Raw genomic sequence first — 20,873 nt, forward strand, 5'->3', positions numbered from 1 at the left:
GGCATGTCTGCATGCCTAATCTTTCTGGCCTCTGGTGCTGCACTGTGGCTGCAAAAACAAAACAAAAAAAAAGGCGCATACATGTGTCAATTCCCCTTCGTGATCGTTACCTTGTTGTGGTGAAGGGGCTTGCGTATCACAATGAAGCAATCACCTCTATGAGTGTGTTGGCAATGGCAATGTTGGCACACCCCAGATGAGATAAGGTCGTTGCTTCATTGTGAACAGACCAAAAGTGATCGGCTGGATAATTTTGCATAGAAAAAACATGAATTTTCTTTGTGATCATCTATGGTGATCATTAAAGCCTACTAGGCCAACAATGGGCCCACACTGCAGAATCATTGTTTTCTGGGTCACTTAACTGTCACTGAACTACCTCAGCATGACCATAGGCTTTGAAAAACCGCCATCGCCTGCAATCTCCCAAACATGCGCACGAGCACAGTCATCACTACACCAAGATTGACGCATAGAGGAATAAAATTTATGTCATGAGTATGTTAACTATTGACAACTCTTTGCGGTTGTCTAAAATCTATTCCATAGACCAGCCCCTGATAGGGGACGTAACAGGGATTAAACTGATAGGAATAGTACTACTTAACATGCCACTCATTTTGGGATTGCACAGTACATTACACGGTGCACGCGCAGTGCCCCAAATTGGAAGTAAGAGGACCAACCAAGCATCTTTTTCCATCTCCCGGTTCCTAAAATCTATTCCATACACATCCCCTGATAGGGGACGTAACAGAGATTAAACTGTTAAGAACAGATTTTTTTTTAATAAAAAAAAAAAGAGGACAGCCTCTGCGGAGCTGGGTATTTTTTGGCCGCGTTACTGAACGTTCATGCACAATGGCTGTAGGCTCATGCGTCCTTTTGCGAAGGTGACAAACCTGGTCAGTCAAACCCAAGGCAACATCATCGACCTCATCCCATATGCGTTTTTTCTGGAGCGTGCCCTGCGAAGAGTGCTGGATCAGGCCGTAGATGAGCATGAAGAGGAAGAGTTGTGGTCACCATCACCACCAGAAGCAGCCTTGTCATCGTCGATTGCTGGACCTGTGGCAACGCAGAGAGAGGAGTCTGAAGAAGAGGAGTCAGAGGAGGAAGGTGGCTTTGAGGAGGAGGAAGACCAACCACAGCAGGCATCCCAGGGGGCTAGTTGTCACCTTTCGGGGACCCTTGGTGTTGTACGTGGCTGGGTGAAGAAAGAGACCTTCAATGACGTTAGTGAGGACAAGGAACAGGACATGGCTAGCTTGGTATCCAACATTGTGCAAATGGGGAGTTTGCGGTTGTGCAAATGGACTATTTGCGGTTTTTTGCGGTGCGTTAAACGGGAAGTTTGGTCTGTCATAGTTTGGTCTGTCACCGTGAAGCGTGCGTAACCCTTACTCTACCTGATCGATACAACATCATATCTGATGTTTTAAAGCACGTTATTCCAAACAATTTAGGAATGTTAGGTGATTTATGTCCTTTTTGGATTAAAACCCGACTCTGCGTCAACTACGTAATTTTCCATGGGAGTTTTGCCATGGATCCCCCTCCGGCATGCCACAGTCCAGGAGTTAGTCCCCTTGAAACAACTTTTCCATCACTATTGTGGCCAGAAAGAGTCCCTGTGCGTTTTAAAATTCGCCTGCCTATTGAAGTCTATGGCGGTCCGCCCGATTGGCCCCATGTATTCACTAAACTTATGCAATCATCTGAATTGTCCTGACCAATAAATAAGAAATCGTCAAGGTAATGAATAACATATCCTGAATTGTAATGACATTCGACCAGCCAGTGAAGGAAGGTGGCAAACGCTTCAAAGTAATAGCATGAAAGTGAAAATCCCATTGGCAGGGCATTATCATAATAACATTTGTTATCAAATTTAAAACCTAAGGAGTTATAACCATCTGGGTTTATGGGTAGTAACCTAAATGCTGATTTAATGTCTGTTTTAGCAAATAAAGCGTTCCTTCCCGCTTTACGGAGTAAAGAAAGTGCTAAATCAAAAGACGTATAATGTACGCTTGACGCGTCTTTATCTATCATATCATTCAGCGAATAGTCTTTGGGATAGGATGGGTTATGAATAGGGATGAGCGAACCCGAACTGTATAGTTCGGGTTCGTACCGAATTTTGGGGTGTCCGTGACACGGACCCGAACCCGAACATTTTCGTAAAAGTCCGTGTTCGGCGCTTTCTTGGCGCTTTTTGAAAGGCTGCAAAGCAGCCAATCAACAATCGTCATACTACTTGCCCCAAGAGGCCATCACAGCCTTGCCTACTATTGGCATGGCTGTGATTGGCCAGTGCAGCATGTGACCCAGCCTCTATATAAGCTTGGGTCACGTTGCGCTGCACGTCACTCTGCTGATTGAAGCATAGGGAGAGGTTGCAGCTGCGACGTTAGGGCGAGATTAGGCAGATTAACTCCTCCAAAAGACTTCATTCTGTGATCGATCTGCAGCTGTGGATCATTGAAGTGCTAATATTGACTTGCTCACTTTTTTGAGGCTGCCCAGAGCGTTTTTAGATCACTTTTTTTTTCTGGGGTGATCGGCGGCCATTTTGTGACTTGTGGTGCGCCAGCACAAGCTATCACCAAGTGTATTTAACCATCAACAGTCTGGTTATTTTTTGGCCATATACTACATCAGCTGCAGGCTGAGCCTGTGTCACCGAAGTGCATTTAACCATCAACAGTGTGGTTTTTTTTTGGCCATATACTACATCAGGGGCAAGTTGAGCCTGTCACCCAGCGCCTAAAAAATAGACCTGACATTTCTATTCAACCAAATCTGTACTGTTTTAGCTGGTCAAGTTATTTGTAGTGACAGTAAAAGCACACTTTTTGTTCTGGGTTGAAAAACTATTCCCAAATTTGCCATTCTCAAAATTGTGGTGAACGGGAACAATGAGGAAAACATCTAATAAGGGACGTGGACATGGTCGTGGTGGTGTTAGTGGACCCTCTGGTGCTGGGAGAGGACGTGGCTGTTCTGCCACAGCCACACGTCCTAGTGAACCAACTACCTCAGGTCCCAGTAACCAGCAGAATTTACAGCGATATTTGGTGGGGCCCAATGCCGTTCTAAGGATGGTAAGGCCTGAGCAGGTACAGGCATTAGTCAATTGGGTGGCCGACAGTGGATCCAGCACGTTCACATTATCTCCCACCCAGTCTTCTGCAGAAAGCGCACAGATGGCGCATGAAAACCAAGCCCATCGGTCTGTCACATCACCCCCATGCATATCAGGGAAACTGTCTGAGCCTCAAGTTATGCAGCAGTCTCTTATGCTGTTTGAAGACACTGCTGGCAGGGTTTCCCAAGGGCATCCACCTAGCCCTTCCCCAGGGGTGGAAGAGATAGAATGCACTAACGCACAACCACTTATTTTTCCTGATGATGAGGACATGGGAATACCACCTCAGCACGTCTCTGATGATGACGAAACACAGGTGCCAACTGCTGCGTCTTTCTGCAGTGTGCAGACTGAACAGGAGGTCAGGGATCAAGACTGGGTGGAAGACGATGCAGGGGACGATGAGGTCCTAGACCCCACATGGAATGAAGGTCGTGCCACTGACTTTCACAGTTCGGAGGAAGAGGCAGTGGTGAGACCGAGCCAACAGCGTAGCAAAAGAGGGAGCAGTGGGCAAAATCAGAACACCCGCCGCCAAGATACTCCGCCTGCTACTGACCGCCGCCATCTGGGACCGAGCACCCCAAAGGCAGCTTCAAGGAGTTCCCTGGCATGGCACTTCTTCAAACAATGTGCTGACGACAAGACCCGAGTGGTTTGCACGCTGTGCCATCAGAGCCTGAAGCGAGGCATTAACGTTCTGAACCTTAGCACAACCTGCATGACCAGGCACCTGCATGCAAAGCATGAACTGCAGTGAGGTAAACGCCTTAAAAACAAGGAAGTCACTCAGGCTCCCCCTGCTACCCCTTCTGCTGCTGCCGCCTCGGCCTCTTCTGCTGCCGCCGCCGCCTCGGCCTCTTCTGCTGCTGCTGCCTCGGCCTCTTCCTCTGGAGGAACGTTGGCACCTGCCGCCCAGCAAACATGGGATGTACCACCAACACCACCACCTGCGTGTCACGAGGGTATCAAGAGCCACGTCTGACTCCGTTATACCCGGGGTCAGAAAGTCGCAGCGGGTGGCTGCGCGCTCTATATCTAAAGATCACGTTGTTTTTTAGTGATTGTTTTCTGTGTTTGCCTTGCTATCCTTTTTGTCTCTCTCAGGGATCCGTAGCTTCTCCTCCTCAGCTGTTTCTTGTCTGTTACTCCCTACCTCCTTATATTCTCCCCTCACACTTCTCTAGTTGCCAGTTATAGAGCTTCCTGCCTGGATATCTATACTGACCCACTGGAGTGGTGAATCCTGCTTGTCGTTCCTGAGTGCTACCCTCCGGATCCCTGTTGGGCTTATTGTTGTCTCCTGTTGTCGCCCACCTGGGAATATATGTTGAGTCTGTGTTGTCTGTCCTCCCCTTGGTGTTTTCCCTTAGAGTTAGTGGTGCAGACTAGTGTTCCCATCGCCCTGTTCACTACCTAGGGCTCAGCTCAGGGAAAGCCAGGGCTTTAGGCACGTGATCGGCGTACGGGTGAGGAACCCGTCTAGGGACGTCAGGGCAGCCAGGTGCAAGCCGCCAGGTGAGTCAGGGGTCACCATCTTCCCTCTCACTTGGGCAGGGCCTTCCTCGTTCCCTCCCTCTGTGTCACGTATGTGATAGCCACGCCGACCGTGATACTGCGTCACCAAGCATATCAACCATGTCACACGGCAGCGTTCAGCTCTCCATCTCACAAACATTTGAGAGAAAGCGTAAATTCCCACCTAGCCACCCTCGATCCTTGGCCCTGAATGCCAGCATTTCTAAACTACTGGCCTATGAAATGCTGTCATTTAGGCTGGTAGACACACACAGCTTCAAACAGCTCATGTCACTTGCTGTCCCACAGTATGTTGTTCCCAGCCGCCACTACTTCTCCAAGAGAGCCGTGCCTTCCCTGCACAAACAAGTGTCCGATAAAATCAAGTGTGCACTGCGCAACGCCATCTGTGGCAAGGTCCACCTAACCACAGATACGTGGACCAGTAAGCACGGCCAGGGACGCTATATCTCCCTAACTGCACACTGGGTAAATGTAGTGGCGGCTGGGCCCCAGGCGGAGAGCTGTTTGGCGCACGTCCTTCCGCCGCCAAGGATCGCAGGGCAACATTCTTTGCCTCCTGTCTCCTTCTCCTCCTCCTCCTACTCAGCTTCCTCCTCCTCTTCTTCCACCTGCTCATCTAGTCAGCCACACACCTTCACCACCAACTTCAGCACAGCTCGGGGTAAACGTCAGCAGGCCATTCTGAAACTCATATGTTTGGGGGACAGGCCCCACACCGCACAGGAGTTGTGGCGGGGTATAGAACAACAGACCGACGAGTGGTTGTTGCCGGTGAGCCTCAAGCCCGGCCTGGTGGTGTGCGATAATGGGCGAAATCTCGTTGCAGCTCTGGGACTAGCCGGTTTGACGCACATCGCTTGCCTGGCGCATGTGCTGAATTTGGTGGTGCAGAAGTTCATTCGCAACTACCCCGACATGTCAGAGCTGCTGCATAAAGTGCTTTCACACCCTGCCGCTGCTCGCCTATCTGCGCTACAGCGTAACTTCGGCCTTCCCGCTCACCGCCTCATATGCGACGTACCCACCAGGTGGAACTCCACCTTGCATATGCTGGACAGACTGTGCGAAGCAGCAGCAGGCCATAGTGGAGTTTCAGCTGCAGCACGCACGGGTCAGTCGCACGGTGGATCAGACACACTTCACCACCAATGACTGGGCCTCCATGCGAGACCTGTGTGCCCTGTTGCGTTGTTTCGAGTACTCCACCAACATGGCCAGTGGCGATGACGCCGTTATCAGCGTTACAATACCACTTCTATGTCTCCTTGAGAAAACACTTAGGGCGATGATGGAAGAGGAGGTGGCCCAGGAGGAAGAGGGGTCATTTTTAGCACTTTCAGGCTAGTCTCTTCGAAGTGACTCAGAGGGAGGTTTTTTGCAACACCAGAGGCCAGGTACAAATGTGGCCAGACAGGGCCCACTACTGGAGGACGAGGACGAGGAGGACGAGGATGAGGATGAGGATGAGGAGGAGGTGGAGGAGGATGAGGATGAAGCATGTTCACAGCGGAGTGGCACCCAAAGCAGCTCGGGCCCATCACTGGTGCATGGCTGGGGGGAAACACAGGACGATGACGATACGCCTCCCACAGAGGACAGCTTGTCCTTACCTCTGGGCAGCCTGGCACACATGAGCGACTACATGCTGCAGTGCCTGCGCAACGACAGCAGAGTTGCCCACATTTTAACGTGTGCGGACTACTGGGTTGCCACCCTGCTGGATCCCCGGTACAAAGACAATGTGCCCACCTTACTTCCTACACTGGAGCGTGATAGGAAGATGCGCGAGTACAAGCGCACGTTGGTAGACGCGCTACTGAGAGCATTCCCAAATGTCACAGGGGAACCAGTGGAAGCCCCAGGCGAAGGCAGAGGAGGAGCAAGTGGTCGCCAACGCAGCTGTGTCACACCCAGCTCCTCTGAGGGCAGGGTTAGCATGGCAGAGATGTGGAAAAGTTTTGTCAACACGCCACAGCTAACTGCACCACCACCTGATACGGAACGTGTTAGCAGGAGGCAACATTTCACTAACATGGTGGAACAGTACCTGTGCACACCCCTCCACGTACTGACTGATGGTTCGGCCCCATCCAACTTCTGGGTCTCCAAATTGTCCACGTGGCCAGAGCTAGCCTTTTACGCCTTGGAGGTGCTGGCCTGCACGGCGGCCAGCGTTTTGTCTGAACGTGTATTCAGCACGGCAGGGGGCGTCATTACAGACAAACGCAGCCACCTATCTACAGCCAATGTGGACAAGCTGACGTTCATAAAAATGAACCAGGCATGGATCCCACAGGACCTGTCCATCCCTTGTGCAGATTAGATATTAACTACCTCCCCTTAACAATATATTATTCTACTCCAGGGCACTTCCTCATTCAATACTATTTTTTATTTCATTTTACCATTATATTGCGGGGCAACCCAAAGTTGAATGAACCTCTCCTCTGTCTGGGTGCCGGGGCCTAAATGTTTGACAGTGGCCTGTTCCAGTGGTGGGTGACGTGAAGCCTGATTCTCTGCTATGACATGAAGACTTATTCTGTGCTGACATGAAGCCAGATTCTCTGTTAAGCGACCTCTCTCCTCTGCCTGGGTGCCTGGGCCTAAATATGTGACAGTGGCCTGTTCCAGTGGTGGGTGACGTGAAGCCTGATTCTCTGCTATGACATGAAGACAGATTCTGCGCTGACATAAGGCCAGATTCTCTGTTACGGGACCTCTCTCCTCTGCCTGGGTGCCTGGGCCTAAATGTGTGACAGTGGCCTGTTCCAGTGGTGGGTGACGTGAAGCTTGATACTCTGCTATGACATGAAGACAGATTCTGTGCTGACATAAGGCCAGATTCTCTGTTACGGGACCGCTCTCCTCTGTCTGGGTGCCGGGGCCTAAATGTGTGACAGTGGCCTGTTACAGTGGTGGGTGACATGAAGCCAGATTCTCTGCTATGGCATGAAGAGACTGATTCTGTGCTGACATGAAGCCAGATTCTTTGGTATGGCATGAAGAGACTGATTCTCTGCTGATGTGAAGCCAGATTCTCTGCTATGGGACCTCTGTCCAATTGATATTGGGTCATTTTTATTTTTTTTATTTTTATTTTAATTCATTTCCCTATCCACATTTGTTTGCAGGGGATTTACCTACATGTTGCTGCCTTTTGCAGCCCTCTAGCTCTTTCCTGGGCTGTTTTACAGCCTTTTTAGTGCCCAAAAGTTCGGGTCCCCATTGACTTCAATGGGGTTCGGGACGAAGTTCGGTTCGGGTTCGGAACCCGAACCCGAACATTTCCGGGAAGTTCGGCCGAACTTCTCGAACCCGAACATCCAGGTGTTCGCTCAACTCTAGTTATGAATAAGCCGATATGAGTTCACTTCTTGTTTAGTTACCAAACCTAATGGAGAGATCCTAAAATTCTGAAAAGGCAGGAATAAAAAGGGGCCAGACACTCTATTTTCAGCAATCTCTTTATCAATTTTCTCTCTAACAATATGTTTATTAGCATTAACAGATTTGGCATCCTCAACTACTAAACAACCAGAACCGATAAAAGTAGGAACGAAAAATCCTACTGAAAATCCATCAATTAACAATTGGGCCTTCATTTTGTCTGGATACTGTCTATGGTAGATGAGCCTTGGGAGGTTCAAAGGTGTCACCTCCTCTATTTGTCTCCTTATTAGACGGGTGTCCGTGTTTTTTAACCACCTCCCGTCCACCCATAGACTAAAAACATCCGGGAGGTGGTTCTCTATCTCTGAATAGATGTTCCTGAACGTCCATTCAGAGACTGCAGCTGCACGCTAATCGTGCAGCTGCAGATCGGGTTGCCCTGCTGTCGGTGACAGCAGGGCAATCCTTAGAGAAGGCAGGGACAGTTCCCAGGTGTCCCTGCCTTTTAGATCGCTGTATACACATAAATAAAGGTGAAATATATTGACTCAAATTTATGACTGTCATGAAGTACAATGTGTCACGAGAAAACAGTCTGTGAATGGCTTGAATAAGTAAAAGTTTTCCAAAGTTATTACCACATAAAGTGAGATATGTCAGATTTGCAAAATTAGGCCTGGTCAGGAAGGGAGAAAATGGCCCGGATGTGAAGTGGTTAAAACACTTTGTTGCTGGCACAAAAACTGCATTCATGCCTGTACCTGCAATTTGTTTGCCAGCGACAAAAGGATTAGTTGAATGCAAAGCATATACCTTTCCTAACAGATTGTTGGTGAAAAAGAATGTTACGCTGTGGTAACATTAAGTTTAACCACAGCCCAACGTCTTTATATCCCCATTTCAATTCAGGATATAACGCCAATTTTTGCCTGAATGACTCATCGTAGTTAATCCAAGCTGTTCCACCAAAATTCTTATAGGCTTCCGAGATACTTTCTAAATGTTGGAATAATCCACTACTATGTGGGGGATTTTTCTCGCCTAATACCACCGCATAAATGCAGAATGCTTGTACCCAATTTAAAAAACTTTTTTGTTGTTTCTTTTTCCTTTCTTCCTCATCCGTCTTATCAGATTTAAAGGGTTTCTATCACTTCGTATGACATAATTAGCTGTCAGACACTAGCGATCTGCTAGTGTCTGCTCTGGCCAACCATCCTACTATAATCACTTGTGGGGCAGCGGTTTTGCTAAAAAACTAACTTTTATAAATATGCTAATGATCCTCTAGGTGCTATGTGGGCGTCATTAGCACCTAGAGGCTCCGTCTACCTTCATACACAGCCGCCGCCCAGCGCGTCCCTCCAGCCCGCCCATGTCCTCCTCCGTGTGACGCAGCGGACGAGTTCTCGCGCATGCGCCGTGCGCGGCTGTATTCGGCGCATTTGAGATCTCAGCTCGGAGCAGTCAGACATTCAATGCGCATGCGCCGAATACAGCCGCGCATGCGCATTGAATGTCTGACCGCTCCGAGCTGAGATCTCAAATGCGCCGAATACAGCCGCGCACGGCGCATGCGCGAGAACTCGTCCGCTGCGTCACACGGAGGAGGACATGGGCGGGCTGGAGGGACGCGCTGGGCGGCGGCTGTGTATGAAGGTAGACGGAGCCTCTAGGTGCTAATGACGCCCACATAGCACCTAGAGGCTCATTAGCATATTTATAAAAGTTAGTTTTTTAGCAAAACCGCTGCCCCACAAGTGATTATAGTAGGATGGTTGGCCAGAGCAGACACTAGCAGATCGCTAGTGTCTGACAGCTAATTATGTCATACGAAGTGATAGAAACCCTTTAACTGTATCTTTAGAAGATGGAGTAAAGTAAATAAGTCGAAATATTCGCTTTTCCAAATTTTCTCTTTTATTTGTTTGGATAAATGAAATCCAAATGGTGAGATCTGACATGGCATTACTTCTTTTAAAGAAATTTCCTTAATGCCTATGCCAGATTCTAAAGATGGGATCAAACATTTATCCATGCTTATTTTGTTTTCACCTGGAAATTGAACTCGTTACTTTTATTAATGTCGCGGGCAACCACAGATACTGGAGAAGACCAGACAGACTCTACACTATGACAACCTTTGTTTTTTCATATGAAAGAGATAAATTCCTTGAATAATTGAATTTTGGAATTATCAAATTTGTCAGTAATAAAAGGATTTGAAGTACTAAGATGTAAATTGCTTTGTAGTACAGTGTCATCCATGAGTGTCAAAGTCAGTGGCGGATCCGGGGGGAGGCAACGGAGCAATTGCCCCCCCGAGCTGTCGGAGGCGGGGCACAGGGAGATGAGCTGTCACGGTAAGGAGTGGGGGAAACCCCCCACCGTGCGATGTTAAAGGGATACGGAAGCTGCTAGGCCAGGACGACAGGATCAGGGAGCAGGTCACCTCCTAAAACGTCCTTAATTCTGACCCTGACTCCTAACCGTATGAGCCAACCCAGATGGTAGGAGGGCTCATACTGTGGAACCTTGGGTCCCTACTAGCCCTCAGGAAATCCCTGGACTAGGAGCAGGGTAAGACGACCTGTTCCTCCACATCACGGACGAACAGGAGTCTCAACTGGCCAAGCTGCAAGGAGAAGGGAACATATACAGCATATGGATATGGCAGGTAAGTGAAACCAGTTCCACACCTACCTGCCACAGACACACTGACTGGAACCCGTGCACAAGTGCTGATGTCCACACCAAGATAAAAGGACACAGCACACATCACAAATCACACAGGAAATCAGTACACCATAGCTGCAATAAGGTGAGACACCACAAGAACATAAACTTAACATCATGACATTTACTTATGACCACAAGGGTGGCCCTCACTGGAGAAATGGCGTAAGAAGACCAGGAGGATGACTCCAGCATACAGCATGGCTGGAGTACCCCTCAGCTTCAGGCATCCAGTGGAAGCTAAATAGCCCAAGCAGCCACACCCACACACTAGGATGGGTGTTAAACCTTCCAACACCAGACAGGGTAGTGAAGCCACTAAAAGGGGAAATGCACACACAACTAAACCCCGTGCACACCAAACAGGGAAAGTGCACACATACACTACACAGGTTGCCAGAGGCAACCACATGCATAGACAGTGAGCAGCCCAGCAGTCAGCTCTGGCTGCTACACTGCCAACAACATCATGTTGCCAGCGGCAACCACACGTGACGCAAACAGCTCACAGCCCTCACCTGCGGTGAACAACCAAATTGACCGCTGGCAACTGCATGCGGCTCTAAGAGTCACGACCATGAACATAGTATTGACATGAGAGCTTCCATTGTGGAAGCGCTCATCTCCATAGTCATCTGTATCGCCATCCTCAGGACAGCAATACAGATGACTGTGCTGAGGCAGGGGAGGGAGAGACGTGTCCCTATTCCTTCCTCTGACAGGCTGCAGGCACTAGTGCCTGCAGCCTATCAGAGGCCGGCGCAGGCGGCGCGATGACATCATCGTGCCGCCTGAGCCGTACAGCGCGGGACACAGGCCGGAAGAGGCCTGCATCGCATCGCTGACATGGAGGTAAGTATGTGTCTTTTTTTTATACACTCACCTAAAGAATTATTAGGAACACCTGTTCTATTTCTCATTAATGCAATTATCTAGTCAACCAATCACATGGCAGTTGCTTCAATGCATTTAGGGGTGTGGTCCTGGTCAAGACAATCTCCTGAACTCCAAACTGAATGTCAGAATGGGAAAGAAAGGTGATTTAAGCAATTTTGAGCGTGGCATGATTGTTGGTGCCAGACGGGCCGGTCTGAGTATTTCACAGTCTGCATAGTTACTGGGATTTTCATGCACAACCATTTCTAGGGTTTACAAAGAATGGTGTGAAAAGGGAAAAACATCCAGTATGCGGCAGTCCTGTGGGCGAAAATGCCTTGTGGATGCTAGAGGTCAGAGGAGAATGGGCCGACTGATTCAAGCTGATAGAAGCTGATAGCAACGTTGACTGAAATAACCACTCGTTACAACCGAGGTATGCAGCAAAGCATTTGTGAAGTCACAACACGCACAACCTTGAGGCGGATGGGCTACAACAGCAGAAGACCCCACCGGGTACCACTCATCTCCACTACAAATAGGAACAAGAGGCTACAATTTGCACGAGCTCACCAAAATTGGACTGTTGAAGACTGGAAAAATGTTGCCTGGTCTGATGAGTCTCGATTTCTGTTGAGACATTCAAATGGTAGAGTCCGAATTTGGCGTAAACAGAATGAGAACATGTATCCATCCTCTGATGGCTACTTCCAGCAGGATAATGCACCATGTCACAAAGCTTGAATCATTTCAAATTGGTTTCTTGAACATGACAATGAGTTCACTGTACTAAAATGGCCCCCACAGTCACCAGATCTCAACCCAATAGAGCATCTTTGTGATGTGGTGGAAGGGGAGCTTCGTGCCCTGGATGTGCATCCCTCAAATCTCCATCAACTGCAAGATGCTATCCTATCAATATGGGCCAACATTTCTAAAGAATGCTATCAGCACCTTGTTGAATCAATGCCACGTAGAATTAAGGCAGTTCTGAAGGCAAAAGGGGGTCCAACACCGTATTAGTATGGTGTTCCTAATAATTCTTTAGGTGAGTGTGTGTGTGTGTGTGTGTGTGTATATATATATATATATATATATATATATATATATATACACACACACACAGTGCTGCCCATAATTATTCATACCCCTGGCAAATTTATTCAACCAGAAAGTAATTTTTTGGCGGAAAATGACATAGGTGTCTCCCAAAAGATAATAGGACGATGTACAAGAGGCATTATTGTGGGAAAAAACATTTCTCAGCTTTTATTTACATTTGAGCAAAAAGTGTCCAGTCCAAAACTATTCATACCCTTCACAAACTGTCACAGTCTGTGGGAAAATCTAAAGTTCTATACCATTCCATATAGTCCAAGCTGTTCTAAAGCATCCTAATTACCCTGATTAATTGGGAACAGATGTTTTAATCAACTCAACAGGTGAAAAACAGCAGCTCTCTGCAGTTGGTTTGTGGACAGTCATGGCTAAGACAAAGGAGCTCAGTGAGGACCTGCGGCATTGTGGCTGCTCACAAGTCAGGAAAGGGCTACAAGGCCATTTCTAAATGTTTTCAAGTTCCAGTGGATACAGTGCAAAGTATTATTAGAAAACACAAGATGTTCCGCACTGTGAAAAATCTCAGAGGACGTGGTCGGAAGCCAAAAGTGACACCTGTGCTGGCCAGGAGGATAGTTAGAGAGGTGAAAAAGTATCCAAGGATCACCATCAAGGCCATCCTGGTGAATCTGGGCTCTGCTGGTGGCAATGTCTCAAGGCAGACAATCAAACGGACACTGCACACTGCTGGGTTCCACGGATGCAGACCAAGGAGGACACCACTTCTCCAGATAAGGCACACAAAAGCTCGCTTGACCTTTGCAAAAGCTCATCTGGACAAAGAAGAAGACTTCTGGTCTTCTGTGTTATGGTCAGATGAAACAAAAATTTAATTGTTTGGTCACAATGATGTTTCCTTCATTTGGCGTGAAAAAGGAGAAGCCTTCAACCCAGAGAACACCCTCCCCACTGTCAATTATGGTGGTGGGAACCTAATGTTTTTTTTTTTTTTTTTTCAGCCAATGGACCAGGGAACCTAATCACAGTAAACGGCACCATGAAAAAAGAGCAATACATGAGGATTCTCAACGACAACATCATGCAGTCTGCAGAGAAACTTGGCCTTGGGCACCAGTGGACATTTCAGCATGACAATTACTCAAAACACAGAGCAAAAGAGGTGAAGAAATGGTTAGCAGACAACAACATTAACGTTTTGGAGTGGCCCAGGCAGAGTCCAGACTTGAATCCAATTGAGAATCTGTGGAGGGAGCTAAAGATCAGGGTGATGGCAAGAAGACCCTCCAGCCTGAAAGATTTGGAGCTCATTGCTAAAGATGAATGGGCAAAAATACCTGTGGAGACATGCAAAAAGCTGGTCTGCAATTATAGGAAGCGTTTGATTGCTGTAATAGCCAATAAAGGCTTTTCTATTGATTATTGAGAAGTGTATGAATAATTTTGGACTGGACACTTTTTGCTCAAATGTAAATAAAAGCTGAGAAATGTTTTTTCCCCCACAATAAATGCCTCTTGTACATCGTCTTATTATCTTTTGGGAGACACCTATGTCATTTCCCGTCAAAAAATTACTTGCTGGTTGAATAAAAGTAACTTTAAGTCAAAATTTGCCAGGGGTATGAATAATTATGGGCAGCACTGTATGTCTACATTTTTACTTATATATATATCTAAATATTTATGAGATATTGATATTGTCTGTTACGTGTAGGCATATAGACCTGCCAGCCCCCTCTTTCTTTTTCTTTTTCCCAGCTGTCATTACGCTATGAGCAGCTTCTTGTCTGTAGCACATACACAATGATCATGTGTTTTAATATGTGACCGGAAACGGCTCGATGCGCTCCAGTAATGGAACACATCTTTGATCATGTGACCGGCATGTATAATATAATTTTGGAGTTCTAAGTTTAGTGGGCGGAGTTGAGAGTGCACCCTCTACATTTATCCTGCCCCCTGTATTGCATTTTGCATCCCGTACTTAATTCCACTCCTGATGCGTTCCATTGTTGGAGCGCACACCCGAACTTCCGGCCGCGTGACCGGAAGGGATTGCGAACTCCGCTCCGGTCACATTAAGAATCTACTTTACCCCTTGGGAATACATCCCTCTTTTACTTTATGTTATTGAAATCTAGACCCTGCAATTTATATACAGTTTTCTTGTTAATAATATATTTAGAATCAGGCTACACATAAGTGTCTGTTTATATGCGCTCCAAAACGCACTTCCGGTTTTGGCAATCACGTGACCGGAAGTATATGCTTCAACACGTGGAATCACCATTTTTTCTTCCATTATGTAGTATGTATATATACCCCTGTGAATGTGTAACTGCTATGTATATGTCGTGCTCCTGCTGAAGGGGTGATCAGCACCCGGAAACACATTGAGCTTATCTGCAATAAAGAATTTCCTTGTTCCATATTGAGAGTCCACCGGGTCATCTATTTGGAGGACACCACGAAATTTACCACTCTATATGCGACCTCGGCGGGGGAGGGCCTGGCGTCAAGTGTCTTGAGTTTATCTTGCACCAACCTCCTGGTGAAGTGAGTAACACACATAGTGTGTGTATATATATTGAATTGATTTAATTTTGAAGTTATCGATTTGATTGTTATTTTAACGTCGGTATAATATCTTTTTTACAATGATTTTATCAATTGATGGATTCACCTTTGGGGTCCCCTGGATTATCAGGTGTCTATCACCCTAAATTGGTCTTCTTATAACTCACTAGTTTCACACCTTTGGGTTTCCTCTTTACTTCAAGACCATTACGCCAGATCCCTAATCTCCTTGCTGTGCACCAAAACAGCGAGCTACAAGCACATATGGGGTGTTGCCATAATGGGGAGAAAATGGGTAACGCATACTGGGGTGCATTTTCTCCTTTTACCCCTTGTTAAAGTGAAAAATTAGGGTCTGGTAGTAATTTTTATTTTTTACAGCTGTGTGCTTTAAAATCCATTGACAAGTGTTTCTGCCTTCTGTGAGACACCTGTTTGCTGAAAAGTACCCTTTCCACCACTTAAAATGTTCGTACGTGGGTGCACTTTCCAAAATGGGGTCACTTCTTGGGGTTTTTAATTGCTGGGGACCACAGGAATTTTTTTATTGAGACATGACTAGAGTTGAGCGAACACCTGGATGTTCGGGTTCGAGAAGTTCGGCTGAACTTCCCGGAAATGTTCCGGTTCGGGATCCGAACCCGAACCGAACTTCGTCCCGAACCCGAACCCCATTGAAGTCAATGGGGACCCGAACTTTTGGGCACTAAAAAGGCTGTAAAACAGCCCAGGAAAGAGCTAGAGGGCTGCAAAAGGCAGCAACATGTAGGTAAATCCCCTGCAAACAAATGTGGATAGGGAAATGAATTAAAATAAAAATTTAAAAAATAAAAATGAACCAATATCAATTGGACAGAGGTCCCATAGCAGAGAATCTGGCTTCACGTCAGCAGAGAATCAGTCTCTTCATGCCATAGCAAAGAATCTGGCTTCATGTCAGCAGAGAATCAGTCTCTTCATGCCATAGCAGAGAATCTGGCTTCATGTCAGCGCAGAATCAGTCTTCATGTCATAGCAGAGAATCAGGCTTCACGTCACCCACCACTGGAACAGGCCACTGTCACACATTTAGGCCCCGGCACCCAGACAGAGGAGAGCGGTCCCGTAACAGAGAATCTGGCCTTATGTCAGCGCAGAATCTGTCTTCATGTCATAGCAGAGAATCAGGCTTCACGTCACCCACCACTGGAACAGGCCACTGTCACACATTTAGGCCCAGGCACCCAGGCAGAGGAGAGAGGTCCCGTAACAGAGAATCTGGCCTTATGTCAGCGCAGAATCTGTCTTCATGTCATAGCAGAGAATCAGGCTTCACGTCAGCCACCACTGGAACAGGCCACTGTCACACATTTAGGCCCAGGCACCCAGGCAGAGGAGAGAGGTCCCGTAACAGAGAATCTGGCCTTATGTCAGCGCAGAATCTGTCTTCATGTCATAGCAGAGAATCAGGCTTCACGTCACCCACCACTGGAACAGGCCACTGTCACACATTTAGGCCCCGGCACCCAGACAGAGGAGAACGGTCCCGTAACAGAGAATCTGGCCTTATGTCAGCACAGAATCTGTCTTCATGTCATAGCAGAGAATCAGGCTTCACGTCACCCACCACTGGAACAGGCCACTGTCACACATTTAGGCCCCGGCACCCAGACAGAGGAGAGCGGTCCCGTAACAGAGAATCTGGCCTTATGTCAGCGCAGAATCTGTATTCATGTCATAGCAGAGAATCAGGCTTCACGTCACCCACCACTGGAACAGGCCACTGTCACACATTTAGGCCCAGGCACCCAGGCAGAGGAGAGAGGTCCCGTAACAGAGAATCTGGCCTTATGTCAGCGCAGAATCTGTATTCATGTCATAGCAGAGAATCAGGCTTCACGTCACCCACCACTGGAACAGGCCACTGTCACACATTTAGGCCCCGGCACCCAGACAGAGGAGAGCGGTCCCGTAACAGAGAATCTGGCCTTATGTCAGCGCAGAATCTGTATTCATGTCATAGCAGAGAATCAGGCTTCACGTCACCCACCACTGGAACAGCCCACTGTCACACATTTAGGCCCAGGCACCCAGGCAGAGGAGAGAGGTCCCGTAACAGAGAATCTGGCCTTATGTCAGCGCAGAATCTGTATTCATGTCATAGCAGAGAATCAGGCTTCACGTCACCCACCACTGGAACAGGCCACTGTCACACATTTAGGCCCCGGCACCCAGACAGAGGAGAGGTTCATTCAACTTTGGGTTGCCCCGCAATATAATGGTAAAATGAAATTAAAAATAGTATTGAATGAGGAAGTGCCCTGGAGTAGAATAATATATTGTTAAGGGGAGGTAGTTAATATCTAATCTGCACAAGGGATGGACAGGTCCTGTGGGATCCATGCCTGGTTCATTTTTATGAACGTCAGCTTGTCCACATTGGCTGTAGACAGGCGGCTGCGTTTGTCTGTAATGACGCCCCCTGCCGTGCTGAGGAGGAGGAGGAGGAGGTAGCCTACACTGCTGTCATGACCGGCGTGCCGATCACATACGTGACGCAAAGGGAGGGAAATGGGAAGGCCCTGTCCAAGAGAGAGGGAAAGGTGGTGACCCCTAACTCATCTTGAGGCTGGCACCTGACTGCCCTGACGTCCCTAGACTGGTTTCTCACCCGTATGCCGATCACATGCCTAAACCCTGGCTTTCCCTGAGATAAGCCCTACGTAGTGAATAGGGCGGTGGGAACACTAGTCCGCACGACTAACACTAAAGGGAAACACCAAGGAGAGGACAGACAATACAGACAAACATATAATCCCAGGTGGGCGACAACAGCGGACAACAAAAGCCCAACAGGGATCCGGAGGGTAACGCTCTGGAACAACAACCAGGAATCACAGCTACACGGCTCCAGTGGGTCAGTACAGAAGTCCAGGCAGGAAGCTCTATATCTGGCAACCAGAGAAGTGGGAGATGGGAATATAAGGAGGTTGGGATTGCTGGACAAGAAACAGCTGAGGAGGAGAAGCTACGGATCCCTGAGTGAGCCAAAAAGGATTGCAAGGCAAACCCAGAAAGCTACCATTAAGAAACAGCACTATCTTTAGACATAGAGCGTGCAGCCACCCGCTGCAACTTCCTGACCCCGGGTATAACTGAGTCAGACGTGGCTCTTGACATCCTCGTGACAGTACCCCCATTTCCACGAGGGGCCTCCGGACACTCAGGACTAGGTCTCTCAGGATGAGAGGCATGAAAAGCCCGAACTAACCTGTCGGCGTTTTACCTCAGACGCTGGGACCCACATTCTTTCCTCGGGACCATAACCCCTCCAATGCACCAGATATTGAAGAGAGCGGCGGACCCGACGAGAATCAACAATTTTGATATTTGAAACTCTAGATTACCATCAACAACAACAGGAGGGGGTGGCAGCGGTGACGGTTCTAGAGGTGGAACATACTTTTTGAGTAACGACTTATGGAAGACGTTATGGATTTTAAAAGTTTGAGGTAGCTCCAGGCGAAAAGCCACGGGGTTAATGATGGCTACTATTTTGTAAGGACCAATGAACCTAGGACCCAGTTTCCAAGAGGGAACCTTTAACTTAATATTCCTAGTAGATAACCACACATAGTCATTTACTCCTAGGTCCGGACCTGCGACCGTTTCTTATCAGCCCTGCATTTATATTTACCTCCCATATTTTTCAAGGTAGCTTGCACCTTCTGGCATACAGATGAAAGAGATGACGAAAACCGTTCCTCTTCGGGAACCCCAGAAGACCCCCCCTCTTTGAAAGTACAGAATTGGGGATGAAAACCATATGCACCAAGAAATGGTGACTTGCCAGTGGATTCCTGATGGCGATTATTTATAACAAACTCGGCTAACGGTAAATATGATGACCACACCTCTTGGTTTTCAGACACAAAACACCTTAGATATGTCTCAAGGTTTTGGTTGGTACGCTCAGTCTGTCCATTTGACTGAGGATGGAAAGCTGAGGAAAAGGACAAGTGTACCCCCAAACGGGAACAAAAAGCTTTCCAAAACGTAGAAATAAACTGGGTTCCCCGATCCGAAACAACATCGGAAGGGACCCCGTGAAGCTTCACGATTTCACTGATGAATACCTGAGCAAGAGTCTTAGCATTAGGTAGTGCGGGTAACGCAATAAAGTGTACCATTTTGCTAAACCTGTCTACTACTACCAAGATAACTGTTTTACCCGCAGACAAAGGTAAGTCAGTGATGAAAAAGTTAAACCTGGTAAAAAATAGCGACCACCTAGCTTGTCTAGGGGTGAGACGCTTAGCTGATTCGAGGTACAGAAGGTTTTTGTGGTCCGTAATCACCGTGACGGGGTGGATTGCCCCCTCTAAAAAGTGACGCCATTCTTCAAACGCTAGTTTAATAGCTAATAGTTCCCTATTGCCAATATCATAGTTCTTCTCTGCTGCAGATAGTTTTTTAGAAAAGAAAGCGCAAGGATGCCATTTGCCAGGAGACGGACCCTGAGACAGTACAGCCCCCACTCCCACCTCTGACGCATCTACTTCAACAATAAAAGGCTGGGAGACATCCGGTTGGATTAGTACAGGTGCCGAGGTAAACCTCTCTTTTAGAGAGGAAAATGCAATTTTAGCGGCGTCAGACCATTTAGAAAAATCAGTCCCCTTCCTAGTCATGTCAGTAAGGGGTTTGACAATCACCGAATAATTTTTAATGAACTTTCTATAGAAATTTGCGAAACCCAAGAACCGTTGCAGTGCTTTTAAGGTTCTCAGGAAGATCCCAATCTAAAATTGCCTGGACCTTCCTAGGATCCATACGGAAACCTGAAGCAGATAATAGATATCCCAGGAACTGTATTTCCTGAACGGCGAAGACACACTTTTCAATTTTCGCATATAATTTATTAGTCCGTAGGACCTGCAGTACCTGTCTGACATGTACCTCATGCGTTTTCAGATCAGACGAATAAATTAAAATATCATCTAGGTATATCACCACAAACCTGCCGATAAGATGACTAAAAATGTCATTAACGAAATGTTGGGAGACAGCAGGAGCATTGGTCAGACCGAAAGGCATGACTAGATTTTCATAATGCCCCACAGGGGTGTTAAAAGCTGTCTTCCACTCATCCCCTTCCTTGATACGAATCAGATTGTAGGCCCCCCCTAAGATCAAGTTTGGAGAACCACCTAGCACCCGCAATCTGATTAAACAGGTCAGGAATGAGAGGAAGAGGGTATGGGTCTCGGATGGTTATCCGGTTTAGTTTGCCAAAATCTAGGCAAGGACCCAGGTCCCCATCTTTCTTTTTAACAAAGAAAAACCCTGCAGCCACGGGTGATGAAGAGGGTCTGATGTGTCCCTTAGCCAGACTCTCGGAGATATAATCTTTCATGGCTTGTCTCTCGGGACCCGAAAGATTATATAACCTGGTCTTGGGTAATTTTCCCCCGGGAATCAGGTTAACCGGGCAATCATAAGGACGGTGAGGTGGTAACTTCTGACAACCCTTTTCAGAAAA

At 47.5% G+C, this 20,873-nt stretch overlaps 1 pseudogene; it reads right to left on the minus strand.

The window, feature by feature from the left end:
- Positions 1-633: 633 nt before the first annotated feature.
- On the minus strand, positions 634-807 carry LOC121002943 (annotated as a pseudogene).
- Between the last annotated feature and the right edge of the window lie 20,066 nt (positions 808-20,873).

Source organism: Bufo bufo, chromosome 5 (assembly GCF_905171765.1).
Source record: "Bufo bufo chromosome 5, aBufBuf1.1, whole genome shotgun sequence".
NCBI lineage: Eukaryota > Metazoa > Chordata > Amphibia > Anura > Bufonidae > Bufo > Bufo bufo.